This window comes from Triticum aestivum, chromosome 3D (genome assembly GCF_018294505.1).
Source record: "Triticum aestivum cultivar Chinese Spring chromosome 3D, IWGSC CS RefSeq v2.1, whole genome shotgun sequence".
NCBI classification, from domain to species: domain Eukaryota; kingdom Viridiplantae; phylum Streptophyta; class Magnoliopsida; order Poales; family Poaceae; genus Triticum; species Triticum aestivum.
Window position 1 is genome coordinate 73,402,183 of NC_057802.1, and position 24,173 is coordinate 73,426,355.

General features: G+C 49.5%; 1 pseudogene; it reads right to left on the bottom strand.

Annotated features, from left to right (window-relative positions):
* Nucleotides 1–862: 862 nt before the first annotated feature.
* On the bottom strand, nt 863–8,077 carry LOC123076162 (autophagy-related protein 3-like; annotated as a pseudogene).
* Between the last annotated feature and the right edge of the window lie 16,096 nt (nt 8,078–24,173).

Consider the following 24,173-nt stretch of genomic DNA (forward strand, 5'->3'; position numbering starts at 1 on the left):
TATACTAGATGCATGCTGGATAGCGGTTGATGTGGTGAGTAATAGTAGTAGATGCAGGCAGGAGTCGGTCTACTAATCTTGGACATGATGCCTATATAATGATCATTGCCTGGATATCGTCATAATTATTTGAAGTTCTGTCAATTGCCCAACAGTAATTTGTACACCCACCGTCTGCTATTTTTCTCGAGAGAAGCCACTAGTGAAACCTACAGCCCCCAAGTCTTTCTTCTCATATATTTGCCTTTACGGTCTACTTTTCTCTTGCTTTTATTTTCATATCTATTAAACCAAAAATACAAAATACCTTGCTGTGTTTTATTTCTATTTATTTTATTTGCGATCTATCTTTCAATCTACTACAAAATTATCTCACGTCCGTTTGCCTATCTTGAGGCGCCATAGCCCGAAAGGGATTGACAACCCCTTTAACACGTCGGGTTGCGAGGATTTGTTATCTGTGTGCAGGGGTTGTTTATGTTGTGTTGCTTGGTTCTCCTACTGTTTCGATAACCTTAGTTTCATATCTGAGGGAAATACCTACCGCCGATGTGCTGCATCCCTTCCTCTTTGGGGAAATACCAACGTAGCTTCAAGCGACACACTACAGGAACCAGGAACTTTGTCGGCTGCCATGGCTGACGGCAAAGGCATGCATTCAGGCAAATCGCCGCCACTCGCTGATTATGTAAATGAACTAAGATCAATACCTATGCTCGCCACCACGCGCGCCTTTATGATCTAGTGCATAGTTGTAGCTACGACTAGTACAAAACTACACACCAATCAAACAACTAGGCACTATCACTAACCAATTTATACGGAAGAGTTAAATCAAAATACACAGCTAAGATAAAGGAGCTTACGTGATGCTGACATCATATGTTCTGGTGAGAAGAATGTTGTCATCATCAGGCTCTTCTGTGACAAAATATGAAGGCTGAGGGGTAGCCTAAAATGAGATGAGAAAGGTAAAACAGGAATCGTTAACAGTTCTGAACTTTGTTAGCCTTGCTTATAGCATATCAATGATAGGTTCATGGACTCATTGTGGAATGATCTCCTGTGTCTTCATAGGTGTCCATGTCATGTATATCCTCCTCCTCATCTGGCTTTTCACCAGCACCAAAGTATGAGGGGATAGATTTGATCTCTTCGACTTTCGCTATGTCCAATGTATCCATATACGGTATGTCTTCCTCCTCTTTTGACTCTGATGCTAAACATTACCAATAGAAGAAACAAAAAAGAGTTCAGCCCACACAATCCGTAGTGTAAAACAAAGCAGCATTGACAGTGAGAAATCAACCTTGCAGCCCATGTGTTGCGAGCCATCCTTCGACATCCTCATCATCATCGAGAACAACCTCAGCTCCCGCTGCATCATACTCTTCCTCGACCGCCACAGCTTGTCTCCCTGCACAACACGAACAACCACCAAACAATTAGATCAATCAGACGCCCCAACCCTCACCAAGAAACCCCCAAAATCCCTGAACCGCAGAGGCGAAGGGAAGCACTAGGACCAGGTGGGGCACTTGGATACGAGGTTGTCGCCGGCGAGGATGAACTCGGGGACGGAGAGGATGCCCTTCTCGAGGAACGCCCTTCTCGATGAGGGCCACGCCGGCAACGTGGTGGCCGAAACCCTAGCCGTAGGGGAGTGTCGCGCGTGGTTGCAGGAGAACGCGCGTGTTGGATCTGGTCGGAGGGGATGGAGGAGCGGGGCGAGGGGGTCACATGGGTGTGCCGGGCGCTGTCGAATCCCGCCGGAGCTCGCCGGAATCGGCCGCCGTAGCTGCTCGCGCGGGGGAGAGGGAGAGACGAGTGGGAGAGAGAGGGGTGGGGTAGAGAGAGAGGGGCGGAGAGAGAAGGGATAGAGATAGAGCAGGTGGGGGCCAACAGTTTTTTTTACCAGCAAAAAAAAGATAGCCCCCCTCTTTGCCGTCTGCCAGGGGACGACAAAGAGGGGGGTGGACCGTTGCACTGTACTGGCACTCCACCCCCTCTCTTTGCCGTCTGCTAGCAGACGGCAACGAAAAGACAGATGGCAAAGACCTTCTTTGCCGTCTGCAGTTCTTTGTCGTCTACTTTTTGGTAGCTAATGGCAAAGACCTTCTTTGCCGTTTGCTAGCAGACGGCAAAATCCTGATTCCAGTAGTGACATCAAAAGGAATTTCTGGCGCCGTTGCCGGGGAGGATCTTCAACATGTACCAGGTTCCTAATTACAAATCTCATCTCCTTGAAATTTACATTATTTGCCATTTGCCTCTGGTTTTCCTCTCCCCCACTTCACAAAAAATTGCTGTTTTATTCGCCCCTCTTTTCCATTCGTTGTTTTCTTGCCGGATCTGTTTTTTAGTGCAATCTTGTTGTGTGGTCATCGTGACTCAAGAGAACACCAAGTTATGTGATTTCTCAAATACCAACAATAATGATTTTATTGGCACTCCGCTTGCTCCTCCCGCTACCAGTGCGGAGACTTGTGATATTAATACTGCTTTGCTGAATCTTGTTATGAAAGATCAATTTTCCGGTACTCCTAATGAGGATGCCACGTCCCATCTTAATACCTTCGTGGAATTATGCGATATGCAAAAGAAAAAAGATGTGTACAATGATGTGGTTAAGATAAATTATTTCTCTTTTCCTTGCGTGATTCTGCAAAAATTTGGTTCTCTTCTTTGCCTCACAATAGTATCAATTCTTGGATTAAGTGCAAAGATGCTTTTATCACTAAGTATTTTCCTCCCGCAAAAATTATTTCCCTTAGAACCCAGATCATGAATTTCAAGCAACTTGAACATGAGCATGTTGCACAATCTTGGGAAAGGATGAAAATGATGCTAAGGAATTGCCCAACTCATGGGTTAAATCTTTGGATGATCATACAAAAAAATTATGCGGGATTGAATTTTGTTTCTCGTAAAATTTTAGATTCCGCCGCGGGTGGTACTTTTATGGAAATTACTTTGGGTGAAGCCACCAAATTTCTTGATAATATCATGGCAAATTATTCACGATGGCATACCGAAAGGGCTCCTACTAGTAAAAAAGTTAATTCGGTTGAAGAAATTTCTTCTTTGAGTGAAAAAGTTGATGCTCTTATGAAATTGGTTGCTAGTAAAAGTGCTCCTATTGATTTTAATGATATGCCTTTGTCTACTTTGATTGAGCAAAATAGTGATGCCATAGATGTGAATTTTATTTCTCGAAACAATTTCAATAACAATGCTTATAGAGGTAATTTTAATCCTAGGCCTTTTCCTAGTAATTCCTCTAATAATTATGGTAATTCCTATGGAAATCAATCTTATAATAATAATAGGAACACCTCTGATCTTAAGAATAATATTAAAGAATTTATCAATACACAAAAAGTTTTCAACACTTCCATAGAAGAAAAGTTGAGTATGATTGATGATTTGTCTAGAACTGTTGATAGAATTGCTCATGATGTGGAAAATCTCAAGATGAAAATTTTTGTGCCTAAAGTAGATGAATCAATTAAAGCTCTTTATATTTCTATGGATGAAAGTAAGAAAAGAACCGCTATGCTTAGAGCTAAAAGAGAATTTTTAGAAAAAGCGTTTTCTAGTGATTTCTTTCATAAAAGTGATGAAGATCTTAAAATGATTGGTGCTTCTTCTATTGATTCCCTATTTAGTAAAGTTAATATTGATGAAAAAGGGACTGGAGAAGAGTCAACTTTAGGTAGAAGGCGTCCCAATATTTTGGAGGGTGAAAATCTTGTTGAGAAAATTGATGAAAGTGGGTTTGGAGAGGTCACAACTTTAACTAGTGATGTGCCCACTCTTTTGGATTAAAAAGAATTTAATTATGATAGTTGCTCTTTGATTTATTGTATTTCTTTGTTGCAATCCATGATAAATTCACCCCATGCTTATGAACAAAATAAAGGTTTTACTAAACATATTGTTGATCCTATGATGAAAGCTTTTGAAGAAAAATTGGAATTAGAAGTATCAATTCCAAGAAAATTGCATGATGAATGGGAACCTACTATCAAAGTCAAGATTAAGAATTATGATTGTTTTGCTTTGTGTAACTTGGGTGCTAGTGTTTCTACAATTCCAAAATCTTTATGTGATGTGCTTGGTCTTACTAATCTTGAAGAATGTTCTTTGAATTTGCACTTGGCGGATTCTACTATTAAAAAGCCTATGGTAAGAATTAATGATGTTATTATTCTTTCAAATAGGAATTATGTGCCCATAGATTTTATTGTTCTTGGTATTGATTGCAATCCGTCTTGTCCAATTATTCTTGGTAGACCGTTTCTTCGCACTATCGGTGCCGTGATTGATATGAAAGAAGGCAATAGAAAGTTCCAATTTCCTTTGAGGAAGGGCATGGAACACTTTCCAAGAACAAGAATTAAGCCACCTTATGAATCAATCATGAGGGCATCTTATGGATCTCGAACCAAAGATGACAATACTTAGATCCTTGCTTTATGCCTAGCTAAGGGCGTAAAACTATAGCGCTTGTTGGGAGGCAACCCAATGAATAAATTTTATTTTAGCTTTTTGCTTTCTGTTCTTGAGTGTTAGCACAATTATGCTACTGTTATGATTGTGTTTTTTGTGTTTTAATTTGTGTTTGTGCCAAGTAGAACCGATAGGATCTTCTTGGGTGATAGTTGTTTGATCTTGCTGAAAATGACAGAAACTTTGTGATCATGAAAACAATTCTCATTTTTTATCAGAAAGAGATTTTTCCCTGATTCTATTTTCAGAAGATTAATATGCAAATTACCTAGGTTTCCCTATTTTTTCAGAATTTTTTGAGTTCCAGAAGTTTTCTAAAAGGTTAGATTGCTACAGACTGTTCTATTTTGACAGATTCTGTTTTCTTTGTGTTGTGTGCTTATTTTGATGGCTCTATGGTTTTCTTTGATGAGTTTTTTCCATAGAAAAGTTGGAATACAGTAGATATAGTACAAAAAAATATGAATTGGTTTGATACATTACTTATAGTAGTGGTTTGCTTTCTTATACTAACGGATCTCACGAAGGTTTTGTTGAGTTTTGTGTGATTGAAGTTTTCAAGTTTTGGGTTATCTTACGATGGATGAAGGAAGGATGGAAGAGCCTAAGGTTGGGGATGCCCCGGCATCCCAAGCTATTATCCAAAAATGAGCAACCAACTAAGCTTGGGGATGCCCCCGAGTGGCATCCCACGCTTTCTTCCAACGATCATCGGTATTTTACTCGAAACTATATTTTTATTTGTCACATGATATGTGTTTTGCTTGGAGCGTCTTATATGATATGAGTCTTTTCTTGTTTTATTTTCTCTTTTAAGTCTTGATCCCTTGCTGGACACACCTATTTGGGAGAGCCAAAATAATTTCATGACTTGTTAGAATTGCTCTCTATGCTTCACTTAAATTTTTATGAGCAATGAACTTACTCTAGTGCTTCACTTATATCTTTTTGAGCACGGTGTGCTTAGTATTTTTAAAGAAATGCTCTCTTGCTTCACTTAGATTTATTTGAGAGTTAGTAAAATTTTCAAGAAATTTTCTCTTGCTTCACTTAAATTATTTTGAGATAAAGAAGAAAAAGAAGAAAAATTATGCTCATGATCTTCATTATATTTGTTTGAGCTTATGAAAAGCAACACATGAAAATTAGTCCCAAAGTGATAGATATCCAATAAGGATATAATAAAAACTTTCATGACGATCATTGGACAAAATAAACTTGATTCTTAGTAATAGTTTTGAGATATGATGATGTGATATGTGAGTTATGTTGATGAGTAATTATGCTTTAGTAAGAATATTGGTGTTAAGGTTTGTGATTCCCTATGCAAGTATGAAAGTCAATAGTCATGCAATGAAATTATATCCTACTTGTGGTGCATTATTTGGTGTTATTTATGCTTAATGCTTGCTTATGAGATTATCCGTTTCTTGGTTGGTCCCTTCTCAATCTTTTGCTAGCCTTCATTTTGCACCAAGTATGATCTTTACTTGTGCATCCAAAATCCTTTAAACCAGTTTTGCCACATGAGTCCACTATATCTACCTATATGTGGTATTCTTTTGCCGTCCTAAGCAAATTTGCATGTGCCATCTCTAATTTTCAGAATAAACTTCTCTTTTGTGTGTTTGTTTCGCTCCCAGTGAAGAGGTGCTTTGTAGTGGGTTCGATCTTACGGTGCTTGATCCCAGTGACAGAAAGGGAACGATATGTATGTATCGTTGCTACTAAGGATAAAACGATGGATTCTATCTCTACATAGATAGATCTTGTCTACATTATGTCATCGTTCTTATTGCATTACTCTATTTTTCCATGAACTTAATACACTAGATGCATGCTGGATAGCGGTCGATGTGTGGAGTAATACTAGTAGATGCAGGCAGGAGTCGGTCTACTAATCTTGGACGTGATGCCTATATAATGATCATTGCCTGGATATCATCATAATTATTTGAAGTTCTATCAATTGCCCAACAGTAATTTGTTCACCCACCGTTTGCTATTTTTCTCGAGAGAAGCCACTAGTGAAACCTACGGCCCCCGGGTCTTTCTTCTCATATATTTGCCTTTATGATCTACTTTTCTCTTGCTTTTATTTTCAGATCTATTAAACCAAAAATACAAAAATACCTAGCTGCATTTTATTTCTATTTAGTTTATTTGCGATCTATCTTTCAATCTACTACAAAATTATCCCACATCCGTTTGTCTATCTTGAAGCGACGTACCCCGAAAGGGATTGACAACCCCTTTAATACGTTGGGTTGCGAGGATTTGTTATCTGTGTGCAGGGGTTGTTTACATTGTGTTGCTTGGTTCTCCTACTGGTTCAATAACCTTGGTTTCATATCTAAGGGAAATACCTACCGCCGTTGTGTTGCATCATCCATTCCTCTTTGGGGAAATACCGACGTAGCTTCAAGCGACATCAGATGTGAATGTTGCGTACGAGTTGCGATAGCAAGCACTTTTGCATGCAATGCTAGAAGGTGGTGTTGGTGTTCTTCAAGCCGAACGACATGGTGATGTAGTAAAACGCCCCGAAGGGCATGATGAAGGACGTCTTCAGGGCGTCTGCCGGGTCCAGCTTGATCTGGTGGTAGCCCGAGTAAGCATCCAGGACGGACAGGAGCTCGCATCCAGCCGTGGAGTCGATCACTTGATCTATCTGCGGGAGGGCAAAAGGATCTTTGGGGCAGGCCTTGTTCAGGCCAGTGTAGTCTATGCACATGCGCCAGGTTTTGTTTTTCTTCAGGGCGAGGACCGGGTTGGCCAGCCACTCGGGGTGAAACACTTCCATGATGAAGCCGACTGCGAGCAGTCGGGCGACTTCTTCACCGATGGTTCTTCTCTTCTCCTCAGAAAAGCGACGTAGGGGTTGACGGACAGGCTTGGCATCCTTGCGGATGTGTAGTTTGTGCTCGGCGTACTCCCTCGGAACACCTGTCATGTCCTTTGGGGACCATGCAAAGATATCCCGATTCTCACGGAGGAAGTCGACGAGATCGCCTTCCTATTTGCTGCCGAGGCCGGTGCTCATGATAACGTACTCGCTGCAGCTGGGGTCATCCGGGTTGAGCGGGATCTTCTTGGTGTCCGTGGACAGCTGGAAGGAGACCTCACCAGCCGACTCCTTGGCCGGAGCCGACACGGCCGGCTGCTCGCCGGCTAGCGCCACAATCCGGTCGAGCTAGCGCCGCTCCTCGGCTATGACCAGCGATTCGGCTAGCTTGGCACCAGCTTGGGCACATTCCAGGGACTTCTTGTAGTCGCGGACAATAGTGATGCGCCCCTTGGGACCCGGCATCTTCATCTTCAAGTAGGCGTAGTGGGGAACCGCCATGAACTTGGCAAGCGCGGGCCGGCCCAGCAGCGTGTGGTAAGGGTTGGACAGGTCCACCACCTCGAACCAGATGGGCTCGCGCCAGAAGTGGTCGCTAGTGCTGAATAGGACGTCGGGCTGGATCCGGCCGATGGGGGAGCAGGAGAGGCCCGAAACGATGTCGTGGAACACCATACGGGTCGGCTCCAGCTGCTTGGCCTCGATGCCGAGCTTGGTCATGGTGTCGTGGTAGAGGATGTTGATGTTGCTGCCGCCATCGATGAGGACTCGCGAGAACTTGCAGGTGTGCTTCGCAACGACTATGGTGGGGTCGAGGACGAGGACGTATCTGCCCGGCGTAGGCATGATGGCCGGGTGGTCCTCCGGGTCCAGCTAACCGGGCGCTCCGACCAGTGCATGTACTCAGGCACGACCGGGATGATAGTGTTCACCTCTTGCCAGAGCAAGCGCTCGCTGCGCTTGTTGTTACCCATGCCGGTGAAGATGACGTAGCCTGCATTCTAGTTGGGGAAGACTTCTCGCGCATCGCGCCGGCCGCCGGGGGAAGAGGCGGCTGCCCTGCTCCCAGCGCTGGAGCAGGAGGCGGCGGGATGTCACCCCTCATGATGCACTTGGTGATGGCACACTGCCAGAGCGTGTGCGTGGATAGCCTTGCGTCACTGTGGTGCTTGCAGGGGGCATCGAGCATCTCCTCGAAGCTCATGATGGGCTACCAAGCGGTTTTGCCGCTTCGCGTACGCTTGCCGGCCGGCTCGGCCGCGGGTACCTGATCAGTGGTGGCGACAAGGCGGTTGTCGTAGCGGGGAGCCGGCTGCTCGACCTTACGCTTGTTGTTATGCTGGCGGCTAATCTCGCCAGCCGGCTTGGAGGGCGGTGCCGGCAACGCTTTGCCGGCCTCATCCAACACCACTTGGATCTTCATGGCGGAGTCGGCGTTGGCGTACTTGTCCGCCGTGACCATGAGCGCGGCCATGGTAGTCGGCTCGAAGCGCAGGAGCTTGTGCTTGAGCAAGGTGCCATCCCGGCAATCGCTCACAAAGTACTGGATGGCCTGAACCTCGTAGACCCCCTCGCAGCTATTCTGGAGCTCGGTCCAGAATGCAAGGTACTGACGGCCGGTCCCGTCCGGCCCCTGGACGTACATGGCGAGCTGGCTGGGACGGCCGGGTCGCTTGTAGGTGTCGGTGAAGTTGCGCACGAAGGCCTGCTCGAAGTTGAGCCATGTGTTGATGCTACTAGCCGGCAGGCTGTTCAACCACATCCAGGCTAAGCCCTGTAGCATGAGTAGGGCATAGCGCACGGCCATACGCCAGTTGCCGCCCGCGATTCTGATGGCGGTGGTGTAGTCGATGAGCCAGTCCTTCGGCTTGACGGTCCCGTTGTACTTGGGGGTGTCTCGGGGAAGCGTGAACCCCCTGTGGAAGGGCTCATCACAAATGAGTAGGCTGAAGCAAGATGGACCAACCGCGTTGTCCTCCTCCGACTTCAGGGAGAGGGTGAGTTCCTCGATGCAATGGCGAGCGTCGTTGTTGTCGATGTCGTGCGGGCCCAGCCGGCTCACGACCGGGTCGCGGGGAGCCGGGTCGGCTGGAGGCAGACGGCCTCGCCTGCTGGATGGCGGGGAGGGTCTTGCCGGCGCCGAACATATGGAGCCGGCTCATTGCCCAAGCCGTCGCCGGCCATCAGGGCGCGATCGCACAGGGTTCGGGTCTTCCCGGACTGGGCCACACTATGGTGCGGAGAAGACGCCGTGTTTTGCTGCTCGGGGTCCTTGGTGCGGCGCGAGACGGATGCCTTGGGGGCATCGAGGCGCTGTTACTGCGTGTTTGCAGCGGCGATAAGTGTATGCACTGCAGCCGCTCCTGTAGTTCCTCGCCCTGTAGGTCCTCCAGGCCTTCTGCGGCTGCCTCCGCGCCATGCATGTTCTTGACATGGTGCCCTAGACGGGCGGGACCACGCCCAACGCGTGGCCGATGGCGCCACCACGGGTTTGCACCTCGGCGACCCGGCTAGGCTCAGCCGCGGCCGGTGTGAAACCGTACGCGGTGTCGCTCCCATTGGGCTGACTCCAGCCGGTGCTGCGTGGCAGCAAGCGCCATGGCCTCGTCCAGCAGGCGCACACGCTCCTCATAGAGCCGGGTGTCAGTGTCAAAACCGGCGGATCTCGGGTAGGGGGTCCCGAACTGTGCGTCTAAGGCGGATGGTAACAGGAGGCGGGGGACACGATGTTTACCCAGGTTCAGGCCCTCTCGATGGAGGTAATACCCTACTTCCTGCTTGATTGATCTTGATGATATGAGTATTACAAGAGTTGATCTACCACGAGATCATAGAGGCTAAACCCTAGAAGCTAGCCTATGGTATGATTGTTGTTGTCCTACGGACTAAACCCTCCGGTTTATATAGGCACCGGAGGGGGCTAGGGTTACACAGAGTCGGTTACAAGGGGGGAGATCTACATATCCGTATTGCCAAGCTTGCCTTCCACGCCAAGGAGAGTCCCATCCGGACACGGGACGAAGTCTTCAATCTTGTATCTTCATAGTCCAACAGTCCGGCCAAATGATATAGTCCGGCTGTCCGAGGACCCCCTAATCCAGGACTCCCTCAGTAGCCCCTGAACCAGGCTTCAATGATGATGAGTCTGGCGCGCAGATTGTCTTCGGCATTGCAAGGCGGGTTCCTCCTCCGAATACTCCATAGAAGATTTTGAACACGAGGATAGTGTCCGGCTCTGCAAAACAAATTCCACATACCATCGTAGAGAGAATAATATTTCCACAAATCTAATCTGCTGACAGCTTTTCATAACGTGACGTAATGCCGTGGTCTGGTCATGACGAACCATTTTTCCGAGCCTGCCACTGCACGTGTTGCGAGGCGGTTTTATTGGCAAGTGCTGTCGAAGCAGAGATCGTGTCCCTCTTTTCACGGGATTCTCATCAATACGGGTGTGGGTAACCCAATTGGGCCTGTTGGTATGACTCCTCGATTTTAGGCAGGTTCCAAATGGCTATGTGGAGGACGCTTGATATTCACCCTCTTTATAAAGGGGCCAAGGCCTGTCCTTTTCTTCTCGCACTCAATCGAATCCTTTCCCCACCTCGAGTTCCAACACCCAAGGCTCAGGCTAGGCGCTTCGGACCTTCAGTCATGTCTGGATCCAACCTTCAAGGTCGGTGGATGCCCTCCTCTGTCATAGAGGAGGACATCAAGAAGCTAAGAGAAGCCAGGTATCTGACCGCCGAAATCTCGCACAGGCTGCCTGCTCGAGGGCAGGTCATCCCCACTCCCGAACCCAACGAGACTGTCGTATTCATTTCCCACTTCCTCTGAGGGCTAGGCTTTAGTCTTGATCCCTTTTTCCGAGGGCTTATGTTCTACTACGGGCTCGATTTCCATGATCTGGCTCCGGATTCCATCCTTCACATCTCGTCGTTCATCGTCGTGTGTGAAGCCTTCCTTCGCATCACCCCACACTTCGTCTTATGGCTAAAGACCTTCAATGTGAAGCCGAAGATGATTGAGGGGCGACACGCAGAGTGCGGAGGCGCCATAATAAACAACAGCGCCGATGCTCCATGGCCAAAGGGTTCCTTCCCGGAGACATCCAAGTTATGGCAGCGGGAGTGGTTTTACATCACCGCTCCCCGAAGCGCTAAGTGGGCAGCTGCCCCCACCTTCCGTCCGGGGCCCCCGCCACAATTGGCGTCATGGGTCAACAAAGGGCTGGACTGGGGGCCAGCTAATGATGTGCCGACGTTGCAGAGCCACATCCGAGATCTCTTCAAGGGAGATGTCAGCCTTGTCAAGGTAATGCAAGTCATGCTAGTTCGTCGGGTCCTGCCATGCCAACGTCGACCTCTTCGTATGTGGGAGTTCAACCCGGAAGGATCGCGAACTATTCAGCAATTCTTCGGCGCGACGCTCGAAGAGATGTATGGATTGTTCTTCGGATCACAAATAAAGTGTCCGGACACCACCGAGGATGCGGGTCTGAACTGCAATCGTCCAGACACCCAAGTAAGTAATCCCGCGGCCGAACACGTTGTCTTTTAATTTACCACAACATCATTCTGAAAAGTCGCCTTTTGACCAGGACTGGATAAAAAAGGCGAAGATGATCAGGTGTTCGGCCCCCCTTCCCGAAGGCTCACCGGATCCTGTACTAGCCAGGATGCTTGAGCTTGCGCCTTATCAAGCGCCATCAGGGGAAGATAAAGGGAGGAACAAAGAAGCCGAAAGCGAGCCTCACTCATTATTCATCCAAACCGGGGGAATTAGTGCCTCCGCGAAGGAGGATAACCGGGGAGAAGAATCTAAAATTCCCTCTCCCCAAGGAAGGAAGAGGGCCGCCTCTGAAGACTTGGAAACAATGGTTTTCAAACGAGGGAAGAAACCTTTGTCAGAGGGCCCTACCCCGGAGGGCATCCTTACCGCACAGTACCCGCAAGGGGACCAGCCCTCCACCGAGCTGTAAGTAAACAAAAGTACTTTATAGTAAATATACCCTGCTTCATTTCTGAGAACAATAACCGAGACGTATGTCTTGTAGTTCGGATCGTAGCCCTTCTCGATAGAGTTCGTCTTCGGGGGATCTTCTTCCGGAGATGATGGAGAGCAAAACGCCTCCCCATGCCTCCCCGCCTCGTGAAGCGGGCGACCCTGAGGTGTCGTCCCGGAGGATTTCTCCTGATCCGCCAAGGCCAGAGGGTAACCCTTCGGCCACCCGAAGTCCGGAGTATTCGGCTCCTAAGGAGAGCAACAGAAAGAGTCTGGGACTGTCCGGTGCGTGACCAGACGCACTGATGAATCTTCTGGAGCAAGCGGCTATCTCAGAAGCGCATCGTACGTTAATGGGTACTGTGGTTGAGAGGATTTCATCCGCCGAAAGCGGGTTGCATGAAGCTTTTATGAGCCTGCTGAGAGGCTTTGAGGTACGCAAAGTAATATATATTTTTTGATGGTACCGCACACGCTAGGTGTGCCCTATGCAGATAGTAGCCCCTGAGACTCTGGTTGCTGTCGAAAAAGACGGCAAATAGAGGATCATAGTCCCAGGTAATAACCGTGCTGCTTTCACGTGCAGGCTGCTGAGGGTCCGGTGGCTAGCCGGACTGGTGAGTTTGCCGAACTGAAGCGGCAACTTGATGCGGCAGATGCCGACATCGTGCTTGTAAACAAGCGGCTTGACGAGGCACAGGGTATGTATTCTCCTATGATCAACACATATTAAGAGGAGCATGATGCTAGTATCTGTAATATGTTGTGACTGCAGATGGAGCTGTCGCCGTGGAGACCCTTCGGGTGGAACTTGCCCGGGCCAAGGAACAAGCTAGGAAGAGTGATGCGGCCGCCCTAAAGGCGGTCGAAGAGCTAAGAGCCGAACAGGCTGCGCATTGCCAGAGCAAAGAGAAAATAGCCAAGATGGCTGTTGAGCTGAAAGATGCCGCCGACCGTTATGAGCTTCTTGAAAAGGAAAGCCACACGAAGACGGCGGACCTGGAGAAAGCCACGGTAACAGCCAAGGAAGCCCGCTCTAAAATCAGAGCGGCGAAGGAGGAGCTACGTCAAGCCGGAAATATCACGGCTGGGAAGCCCTTTTTGTTGCGGACGAAGTTCGGAGATCCCAAGTATGCCCTTCTGGATCAATTATGGAGTTCTGCGGATGCGTACCTGGATTTGGCAGCAAGTGCTGCTGATGCGACCAAGTTTTTCGAAGGTCAAAAAGATCACGAAGTGGAAAAGTTGTTCTGGTCGCAGTTCAATGCTCCGGCGCGTCCGCTGTTGTTAAATGAGCAAATGGCCGAGTGGGCCGAGCTCCATAGATTGTCTGGGCTCGCCATGAGGTCTGTTGTGGATCATCTTTGGTCGGAAGGACCAAGGCCAAATAGTTATTTTGGCTTAGTGCAACGATTCCTTGGTGCTGTGCCGCATATCGACGCTGTGAAGAGGTCGGCGTGCATAGAGGGTGCGCGGATGGCTCTCGCCCGTGTCAAGACATACTGGGCAGAGATGGAGGCCACCGCTATTGCAACCCAGAGTTCGGCCGTAGGCCGGGTATCGGCCGACCACTATTTTGAAGCCGTCTTAGAAGGCGCTCGTTTAATAGAGGCTCAGTGCTCGAAGAGTATCATGTTCTAGTGACATGTATCCCAATTGTAAGAACAATGTTATTTGAATTATAAAGGTTGTGTTTATACTTTTGCCTGAAAGTATTATTATGCCTCCTGTTCGGTCGTTTATGTATGTATATATATATATCCTGAAAGTTTGCAGTCGTCGGCTTCAGCCCCCACGCATATAATGTGGGGGTGTTCGCAAAAGCGCATCTTCACACTTGATCCAACGTCTTGGTCCATTAAGGAGGTGGTAGCGCGGCAAACGAGGCAATCTTACTATATTGCTTTAACACTTTCACTTAACCATAGGAGTTTGACAGTGGGGCTACTATATAGCCCCTGGTATTTCCGTGGCTATCCGAATACGGTGCGCGTACGTACATGACTGGGAAAACCGGTCCTTCGTTGAGGAATCCCGAAAATTCCGATGAGTCATCGAGGGGTTGACCAGTCTCACGCTTTATCATGACAGTCAGCTTTCGGCTTTCTCTACTGAGGTGCTCATCCGGATGAACCAGGGCACAATCACAGTAGTTCTCCCGGTGCCACCTTAGCCGATAGAGCGGAACGTAAGGTAGCAAAACACGGGAGCTGGGCAAACCCAACATTTGACCAAAGACATGATTCGGAGCTGATGCATATAAGGCCAAACTCGCGACGCCGAACACTCCCTAAGGTATTCGGTCTTTACAACATATACCGGGCTGAGTAACGCCCTTGATAATGAACCCCGAGTGTCCAGGTACGTGCATTATTCTGACGTGGCGAAATGCCAATAACGTCAGCATCCCTCTCGGTTATGCTGAGTATCCGGAGGATGTGAAGCAACAAGAGACAGTAAAAACGGTTTACACAGGATCTTAATCTAAAAAGAAACCTTTGAGCGGGGCCCTGCTGCATGTCTGCGCCAGTGTCTCCGTTGTGCCGTATCCTGGAAGGGTGTAGCATGATTGTCATCTGTAAAAGAGAAGAACTTAGGTGAAAGTTGTCGTGCGAAAAATTGGTTATTCTTTAATAAACCATTAAAATTCAAGATAAGTAAGGTCGAGCCGAACTGTAGTCCTTTGTACACGCGGGGAGCCCCTGGTACCGCCTATGGGGGTATTTCCATCAAACCAATCTCAGGTTTATCTAAGCTGTTACAGCTAGTGATGCGCCGGACTCGTCTAGCCGTGTCTGCGGTCTTGACGACCGATCATTTATTCTGGTTGGAGAAGCCGTTTAGTGCTCAGCTGCTAAAGCTGCCGCACATTCTTCCGCGCGTAAGGAATGCTCAGTGTTTCCGCTAACTGTGATGATGTCGCGTGGACTGGGCATCTTGAGCTTAAGATAAGCATAATGCGGTACTGCATTAAAACGAGCAAAGGCCGTTCTTCCGAGTAGTGCTTGATAGCCGCTTTGGAATGGAGCGATGTCGAAGGTTAATTTTTCACTTCGGAAGTTGTCGGGGGAACCGAATACAACCTCTAGTACGAGAGAGCCCGTGCAGCTGGCCTCTAGGCCTGGTATTACTCCTTTAAAGGTGGTATTGCTTTGGCTAATTCTCGTCGGGCCTATCCCCATTTTGCAGACTGTGTCCTGATATATCAGATTAAGACTACTGCCGCCGTCCATGAGGACTTGGGTGAGATGGTATCTGTCGATAATTGGGTCTAGCACCAAGGCAGCCAATCCTCCGTGCCGGATACTTGTCAAGTGATCCCTGCGATCAAAAGTGATCGGGCAGGCCGACCAAGGGTTGGACTTAGGGGTGACAGGCTCTACGGCGCGTATGTCTCGGAGTGCGTGTTTGCTTCTTCTTTTTGTTACGTGAATCATGTTCACTGTTTTGACCTCTGTTGGGAATTTTTTCTGTCCCCCAGTGCTTTGCTGGCGAGGCTCATCCTCGTCTTCACTTGGTGTATCCCTCCCCTTGTGTTCGGCGTTTAACTTGCCAGCCTGCTTGAAGACCCAGCATTCTCTGTGGGTGTGATTTGCAGGTTTATCGGAGGTGCCATGAATCTAACATAATTTGTCTAGAATCTTGTTTAGGCTGGACGGTCCATCTATGTTGCCTTTGAAAGGCTTTTTCTGCTGACCGGGTTGAGAGCCCCTAAATCCGGCGTTTACTGCCGTGTTGTCTGGGCTGTCTTCGCTATTTCGACGCTTGCTTTTACTGCGTCGTGGTTTTCCATTACCATCCTGACTTCAGATGTGCCTGGGTCGCTGGTGCTACTACGAGCCAGCCAGCTATCTTCGCCCGCGCAAAAGCGGGTCATGAGGCTTGTTAGGGCTGCCATTGTTCTTGGCTTTTCCTGGCCGAGGTGTCTGGCGAGCCATTCGTCTCGAACGCTGTGTTTGAAAGCTGCTAAGGCTTCGGCGTCCGGGCAGTCAATGATTTGATTCTTCTTAGTGAGAAATCTGTTCCAAAGCTTTCGGGCTGACTCTCCGGGCTGTTGAATTATATGACTTAAATTGTCTGCATCCGGAGGTCGGACATATGTCCCTTGAAAGTTAGCCCTAAAAGCATCCTCAAGCTCCTCCCAACTTCCATTGAATTTTCGGGGAGGCTCTTCAGCCAGTGCCAAGCTGGTCCTTTCAACTTGAGGGGCAAGTATTTGATGGCGTGGAGATCGTCTCCGCGAGCCATATGGATGTGGAGGATGAAGTCCTCAATCCAGACCCCAGGGTCTGTCGTTCCGTCGTACGCCTCTATGTTCACGGGTTTGAATCCCTTTGGAAATTTGTGGTCCAGCACCTCATCGGTGAAACATAGGGGGTGCGCGGCACCCCTGTATTTGGATGTGTCATGGCGTTCTGACGGTTGTAGTGTTCGGTTTTGATTATGCGTTGGAGCGTGCTTCCTAGATCCGTAGATGGATCTGGTCACGCCGGCCTTTTGATGCAAGTCCACGCTTGGATCGTGTGCTGACTTATGTGCGGCCTCGTTAGCCGCCCTATCGCGGCCACGAGGTGGTCGATCCGACCGGTCGGCCATTTTATTTTTCGACTGTGTGGGCTCTAAGGCCTCATCATCGAATTCAGGCAAGAGCTTGCGCTTTGGGTAGCTCTTTGTGTGGTGACTGCCACCATACTTTTCTTCAGTGTCAAGCACTTTGTTCCATCTACTATTGAGCGTATTCTGCGCGGCCTTAAGCCTTTGCTTTTGCTTCTTCAGACTCTTCGTGGTGGCAATAAGCCTTCTACGGAGGTTTTCTTGTTCCGAGTGCCTTTCCGAGATGATGTGTGCATCATCGTCCGGACTGTTTTCCTCTCTGGAGAGAGGTTGATGAGCCTTATCCTCGGCGTCGCCTTGATCAGACAGCGGCTCCGTACTATGTTCGCCGTCTGTTGGTCCATCATGTTCTGTCGCTGGGTCAATGTAGTCATCGTTTCCTCTAGAGTCGACCGGGGTGTTATTTTTTCTTGCGCTGTTATCCCTGTTCTTGCCGAGGCGGGATTTGGAGCGGCGCTACGCCGTCGCTTTGATTGCTTCTCGAGGGAGCTATCCTTCGCTGCATCCTTCCGTTCCTCGTCATTGTTTTCTTTGGGTGTATCCACCATATATATATCGTGTGATGAAGTGGTTGTCCAGCGCCCTGTGGGCGGTGGTTCCTGTTCCTCTCCTGCATCGTCGTCCATACCGTCGATGTCTTCAGAGTCGAAATCGAGCATGTCGGTTAAATCGTCGACAGTGGCTATTAAGTGGGTGGTGGGTGGGGAACGAATTTCTTCGTCGTCCGCTTCCCATTCTAGCTGGACATAGTTCGGCCAAGGGTCTCCTGGCAAGGAGAGAGACCTCAATGAGTTTAGCACGTCGCCCAGTGGTGAGTGCTGAAAGATATCCATGGAGAAAAACTCCATGATCGGTGCCCAATCAGATTCGATAGGCACGGACACAAGCGGTTCGGAGCCCACGGCCGGGGAAGAATCCAACAGTTCGGCAACACGGGTCTCGTAGGGGGTGAAGTCAGTATTCGGCTCTATCACCACTGAGTGTGTGGCCTTCGTGGCGGGGTCCATCCACCCATCCTCAAATGGCGCAATTTGTTCCGGATTGAGGGCCGGAGTAGTTGCAGGTGTGATCTCCCAAACACTGACCGACGGCAGAGCTAAGTCATGCTCATCGTGATTGTGCGGCGCACCTGACATGGGCAAGAATCCGTCGAAGATCAAGTCTCCGCGGATGTCGGCAGTATAGTTCAAGTTTCCAAACCTGACCTGATGGCCAGGGGCGTAGCTCTCAATCTGCTCCAGATGGCCAAGCGAGTTGGCCCGCAGTACGAAGCCGCCGAATATGAAGATCTGTCCAGGGAGGAGAACCTCACCCTGGATCGCATCGTTGCCGATGATCAATGGAGCCATCTAGCCTTACGGTGACGGCACAGTGGAACTCTCAATGAAAGCACCAATTTCGGTGTCAAAACCGGCGGATCTCGGGTAGGGGGTCCCGAACTGTGTGTCTAAGGCGGATGGTAACAGGAGGCGGGGGACACGATGTTTACCCAGGTTCGGGCCCTCTCGATGGAGGTAATACCCTACTTCCTGCTTGATTGATCTTGATGATATGAGTATTACAAGAGTTGATCTACCACGAGATCGTAGAGGCTAAACCCTAGAAGCTAGCCTATGGTATGATTGTTGTTGTCCTATGGACTAAACCCTCCGGTTTATATAGGCACCGGAGGGGGCTAGGGTTACACAGAGTCGGTTACAAGGGAGGAGATCTACATATCCGTATTGCCAAGCTTGCCTTCCACACCAAGGAGAGTCCCATCCGGACACGGGACGAAGTCTTCAATCTTGTATCTTCATAGTCCAACAGTCCGGCCAAAGGATATAGTCCGGCTGTCCGAGGACCCCCTAATCCAGGACTCCCTCACCGGGCCCTAGCTTGGGTAGCATCAACTTTGGTGGTGATGGGGATGCTGAGCTTGTGCAGCGTAGTGAGCAGCGGGTCGACTGTGCTGGCGCGAGCGGCTGCGGCTGCGGCCTTGGCTACGGCGGCCTTCCTCGCGGCACTATACGAAGTGGAGCCAGAATCCGTGATTAGCACCTCCATGCGGGTGCAGAGGTCCACCACATCGCTAGAGATGTCGTCACCAAGGGGGACGAGCGAGTCGATGATGTCGAGCACCTCGCTGGGTACTCGCCAGGGGCGAGCATGGTGAAGACGTGCGGCGCGTTGAAGGGGACGACGGATGAGCCAGCGAGGCCGGTCGGCACCACTGTCGGTGTTAAAACCGGTGGATCTCGGGTAGGGGGTCCCGAACTGTGCGTCTAAGGTCGATGGTAACAGGAGATAGGGGGCACAATGTTTACCCAGGTTCGGGCCCTCTCTATGGAGGTAATACCCTACTTCCTGCTTGATTGATCTTGATGAATATGGGTATTACAAGAGTTGATCTACCACGAGATCGTAATGGCTAAACCCTAAAATCCTAGCCTATATGACTATGGTTGTAAACCTCCCCCTCCGGACTAAGTCTTCCGGTTTATATAGACACCGGGAGGATCTAGGGTTACACAAGGTCGGTTACAAAGAAAGGAATCTACGTATTTGGTCGCCAAGCTTGCCTTCCACGCCAAGGAGAGTCCCATCCGGACACGGGCACAGTCGACGGTCTTCGTATCTTCATAGCCCATCAGTCCGGCCCATGGCTAATAGGCCGGACGCCCGAGGACCCCTTAGTCCAGGACTCCCTCAGTAGCCCCCGAACCAGTCTTCAATGACGAGGTGTTCGGCGTATAGATTGTCTTCGGCATTGCAAGGCGGGTTCCTCTCCTGATGACTTCGAAGTGATGTATCCGTCCTTCCATTTAATATCGTACCCCTCGGCTTCTGTGTATCAACAACTTTTGCTCCCACGTGTCAAGCGAATGCGAGAGGTCAGGGTGTTTTTTGCACATAACACCCCAGCCATGCGAAAAAGAGCGCCTATAAAGAGATTGGATCTCAGATCCATTCGGCACCACGCGGAAAAAAATCCTCAGAGACTGCTAGGAAAGACCACTCCAACATGGCTAGCGTTCCCAGCTCCTTCTCCCATTTCCGCGGCCTAGAAAAAGGCGAGTGGGAGAGGTGCTCTGTTCCTTATAATCAGCTGGAGAAGCTGTAGACGCAGGGGTTTCTTCCCCCCGTGGATCTGGTCCCTGTCTGAGCAGGGTTAACCTCCTTCAATGGTGAGGCCCAGGCGGAGGATTTCCCCAATCCATCCGAGGGGGAACGAGTGTGTCTCGTTCCCTACCTGCTAAGAGGCGTCGGGTTCCCGATTCATCCGTTCCTCAGGGGGCTTCTGGAGTACTACGGCCTCCAACTGCACAACTTCATGCCGGCCTCCATTCTGCATATTGCGGGCTATGTTGCCCTTTGCGAGCTATTCCTAGGTTGTGAGGCCCACTTCGAACTGTGGAGAAGGCTATTCTGCCTTGTCCCACGTAATCATGAAGGATCAATATTTGAAGTGGGCGGAGCTAAAATATGGCGCATTGCCGAGACCGGATACCTATCCGTCACACCAAAGAAGGCATCCGAAGAGTAGCCTTCCGAGTGGTTCTACATCGAGGATGTCGTACTTCCCGACCCAGTCCGGAGAGGTCTCCCCGAGTTCACAAGTGTTCCTTTGAAGAAACGCCACAACTGGCGCCCTCGGAGCCTCGAGGAGGAAGATAGTGCGGAAGTTTGCCAACTCTTGAGCAAGATTAGGATGCTCGCCCAGTCCGGATATACGATAGTCGAAGTAATGGCGACCTCCATAGTGCGGGGGGTCCAGCCACTCCAATACAGAGGACTTCCCATGTGGAACTACAATGGGGAAGATGACGCCTCCCGCCGGCAGGAAAGGTCCGGACACCCCTGCCGCCCTAGCCAAAATATTGGCCGAACTGTTAAGGGGGAGGAAGAGGAGTTCCTGTGCATCAAGCACAGAGAAGGATATTCTATGTACAGTCCTCCTAGCTGGGTAAGCCCCCAACTCTTCTGCTCTACTCATTCCACTCCCTGAGCTTCATTCAATGAATATTAACCCGTCCGTTTATAACAGCACTGGTGAAAGATTTCCGAGGGGCTTCATAGCCCCGCCCCACAGCCCGAGGGCCACAATCGGGACCTTGACCCCGGATTCGAAGAGGATCCGGATATATTTGTGGTGCTCGAGAATGGGGTGTTTTACCAAACGAGCTATGACGGCACAGAAGTGGCCATCATCACCGACTATCCCAGTCTTCTCCCCGCTTCACACGTAAGTAATCAAGAGACACCTTGTACAAAAGAGCTCTCACATCCTACCTCACCCTCCGCATCATCCTGTGCTCAAAAGGGGAGGCGTTCGGCGTGCCATGCTGCCCCGAGGGTATCTCCGAAGAGGGTGGTCCCTACGCTGGGCCAGCCTTCGAAGAGGAAGGCAAGCAAAGAGACGGTCGAGCCTTCATCAAAGAGGTATAGATTCGGAAACACGTTTCTGTAGTGGTCGCATCCAACTGTGACTTTTATGTTCGCCCTGTATCAGGAAGAGGGTTTGCCGGACTATGTCCGGAGATCCTGCCCGTCGCACTCCCAACACCCGGGATCCGGTCCAAGTCGAGGAGACGAGGGTTGATAGGGGAGCGGCGTCGGACTGTCCGTCGGATGAGGGCTCGGAAGATATGTCCGTCACCAACTCGGAAGTGGAAAGCGCCATGAATCATCGGTGCCGGAGGGCCGTTTTATGGGATACTCGCTTCTCAAAAGAAGCGTTCAGTGCCTTCAGCTCAGCTGATGCGTACATCCGGGCTGCTCGGGATGGTCTTAGCAGGGCCACGGAGCAGCATTTAAAAGACGTACAAGTAAGTTTAATTTGTCCGAATATGGTAACCATATGCCAGTAGCCCCCGAGACTTGAAGCAGTTGGTACAAGTGATTTAAGGATCGATGTATACCCAGGTTCTGTCGGAGAAGCACGGTCTGCTAGCCCAAGAGCTGGAACAATGTCGGAAATAGCTAACTGCAGCAACCACCGAACTTCCAATAAGGTGTTGTCTGGTGATATTCCCCTCCATCGAGAAACAATAATGGTGTACTAGCTTGTGCTAATACTGTTCCTTATCCTAACAGGATCGTCCAACCAATTGGAAGTGAAGCTAAAAGCCGCCCAAACGGGCGAGAAAGAGGCGAAGAAGCTACACGCTGCAGGCGAGCGCGTTCTGACCTGAGTCGGAGAGGAGAAAAACAAGCTCCAGGATCAAAACATCCAGCTGGGCGAGGAACTGAAAGATGTGCGGGCCCAGCTGGCCGACTCCGTGAAGGAGAATAAAAGGCTGCGAGGCGGCATATTCAGTATGCGGCCGAACTTACCTTATAATAGTTCGGTGATGAAAGGAACTGATAGAGTTGTGTTTGCAGGTATGCTGACAGGCCGTCCCGAAGAGGAGATGTCCGGATTGTCGGACGATCTGCTGCAAGGGCTGTTGCAAATGCACGAGCAAGCTCGGCAGGCCATGCGGAGTGTTGCCAAGGCCTTATGGCCATCCGCCTCCCCTCCGGGAAGTATGGAGGAGCTTGTGGAGCTATTCAAGGGAGCGCAGCGACGTATCCGATTATGGAAATATCGGCCTGCCAGGAGGGTGCGCGAGAGGCCTAGGCCATGGTGAAAACACGGTATACCAAGCTTGATCCGAATCACATGGCCCGTGTCGGACCTTTAGGGTCAGATGGGAAAGAAGTGCCCGTTAATTTGGTATATGACCAGGTAGCAGTAGCTTCCAAATATTCCCAACAGGATTGTAAGTTAGACAGCCTATTGGATGGTATAGAGGAGGAAATTTATGAGTCTAAGTGACTATGTACTTTCCTTGATGTATGTAACTCCTAGCTGAATTGTAAAACGATTGTCATGGCAGACCTTTTCGCTTCGACCTCGGGACCCGAAGGTGCGGAGTGTTTCCGAATACTAGTGCGGCCGAATAGACTGGGGTATGCATGGAAACCAGGCGTAGGGGTCATAGTTGCTTGAACAGACAAGTTGTATCCGGCTAGTTATGTTATATTACATTAAAGTTGTAAGAAACATCTTCCAGAGAGAATAGTTCCGTTAAGGGTTCCTTTCCCTGGGTGTGCATGCGGTAATGTGCATGTCTAAAGTGTGATTGAAAAATCGCAGTGTATGTAACTTCTGGGGGTTCACAATGGAGTGAATGCGAAGAAAAAACATCTTTAGTCCGCCGACCGAATATTCCCTTAAGAATGCTAGCTTTCGGCTTCACCCAGTCTGAGGTACACATCCGGATGACCCGGCAGTAACAATCGCAGAGGTGCTCCCTTTATGCCCTAGCCGAACTAACGGGAACGTAGGGCATAAGCACAGGAGCCAGGCAACCCAGCTTGCCCAAAACTTAAGTCATATCGATGCATATAATGGCGAAGAAAAGGTACATATGGGAAAAACGCATATGTGATGAGCTTGATGCTCGGAGAATAGTAGCAAACTTCTGTACAAGAAGCCCCCAGGTATAATGGACGTACGTATTTGAAGATGTGTGCGTCAGGGGTGCGCGGTCTAACCGCACGAAAGCTTTAAGGCTAAAGAGAAAAACGAAAAGAGAGAAAAGGTGAAGGAGACAACAGGGGGAAGGGGACGAACAAAGAGTTCGGCTCTAGGCGTAGAATCTTCGGAGTCTGGCCGCGTTCCAGGGGTTCGGCTCCAGGCGATTGTCTGACGCATTACGTAGGTGGTACGCTCCTCCAATGAGAACTTCGTCTATGATGAAGGGACCCTCCCACTTGGGCTTGAGTTTGTCCTTTTTCTTCTCCGGCAGGCGTAGAACAAGTTCGCCAACGTTATAGGTCTTGGCCCGCACTTCTCTGCTTTGATACCTGCGAGCCTGCTGTTGATGAAATGCGGAATGGGCTTTTGCGATGTCGCGCTCCTCCTCCAGGACATCTAAGTTGTCCTGCCGATCAAGCTCGGCCTCTCTCTCTCTTCGTACATGCGCACTCGAGGTGAGCCATGAATAATGTCGCGGGGTAACACTGCCTCTGCGCCGTACACCATGAAGAAAGGTGTGTGTCCGGTAGTGCGATTGGGCGTGGTCCGCAGCCCCCAGAGTACGGAGTCGAGCTCCTCAACCCAATGCTTGTCTAATTCTTTCAAAGACCGCACTAGTCTAGGCTTGATGCCGCTCATAATAAGACCATTGGCTCGTTCGACTTGACCGTTTGTCTGCGGATGATAGACAGA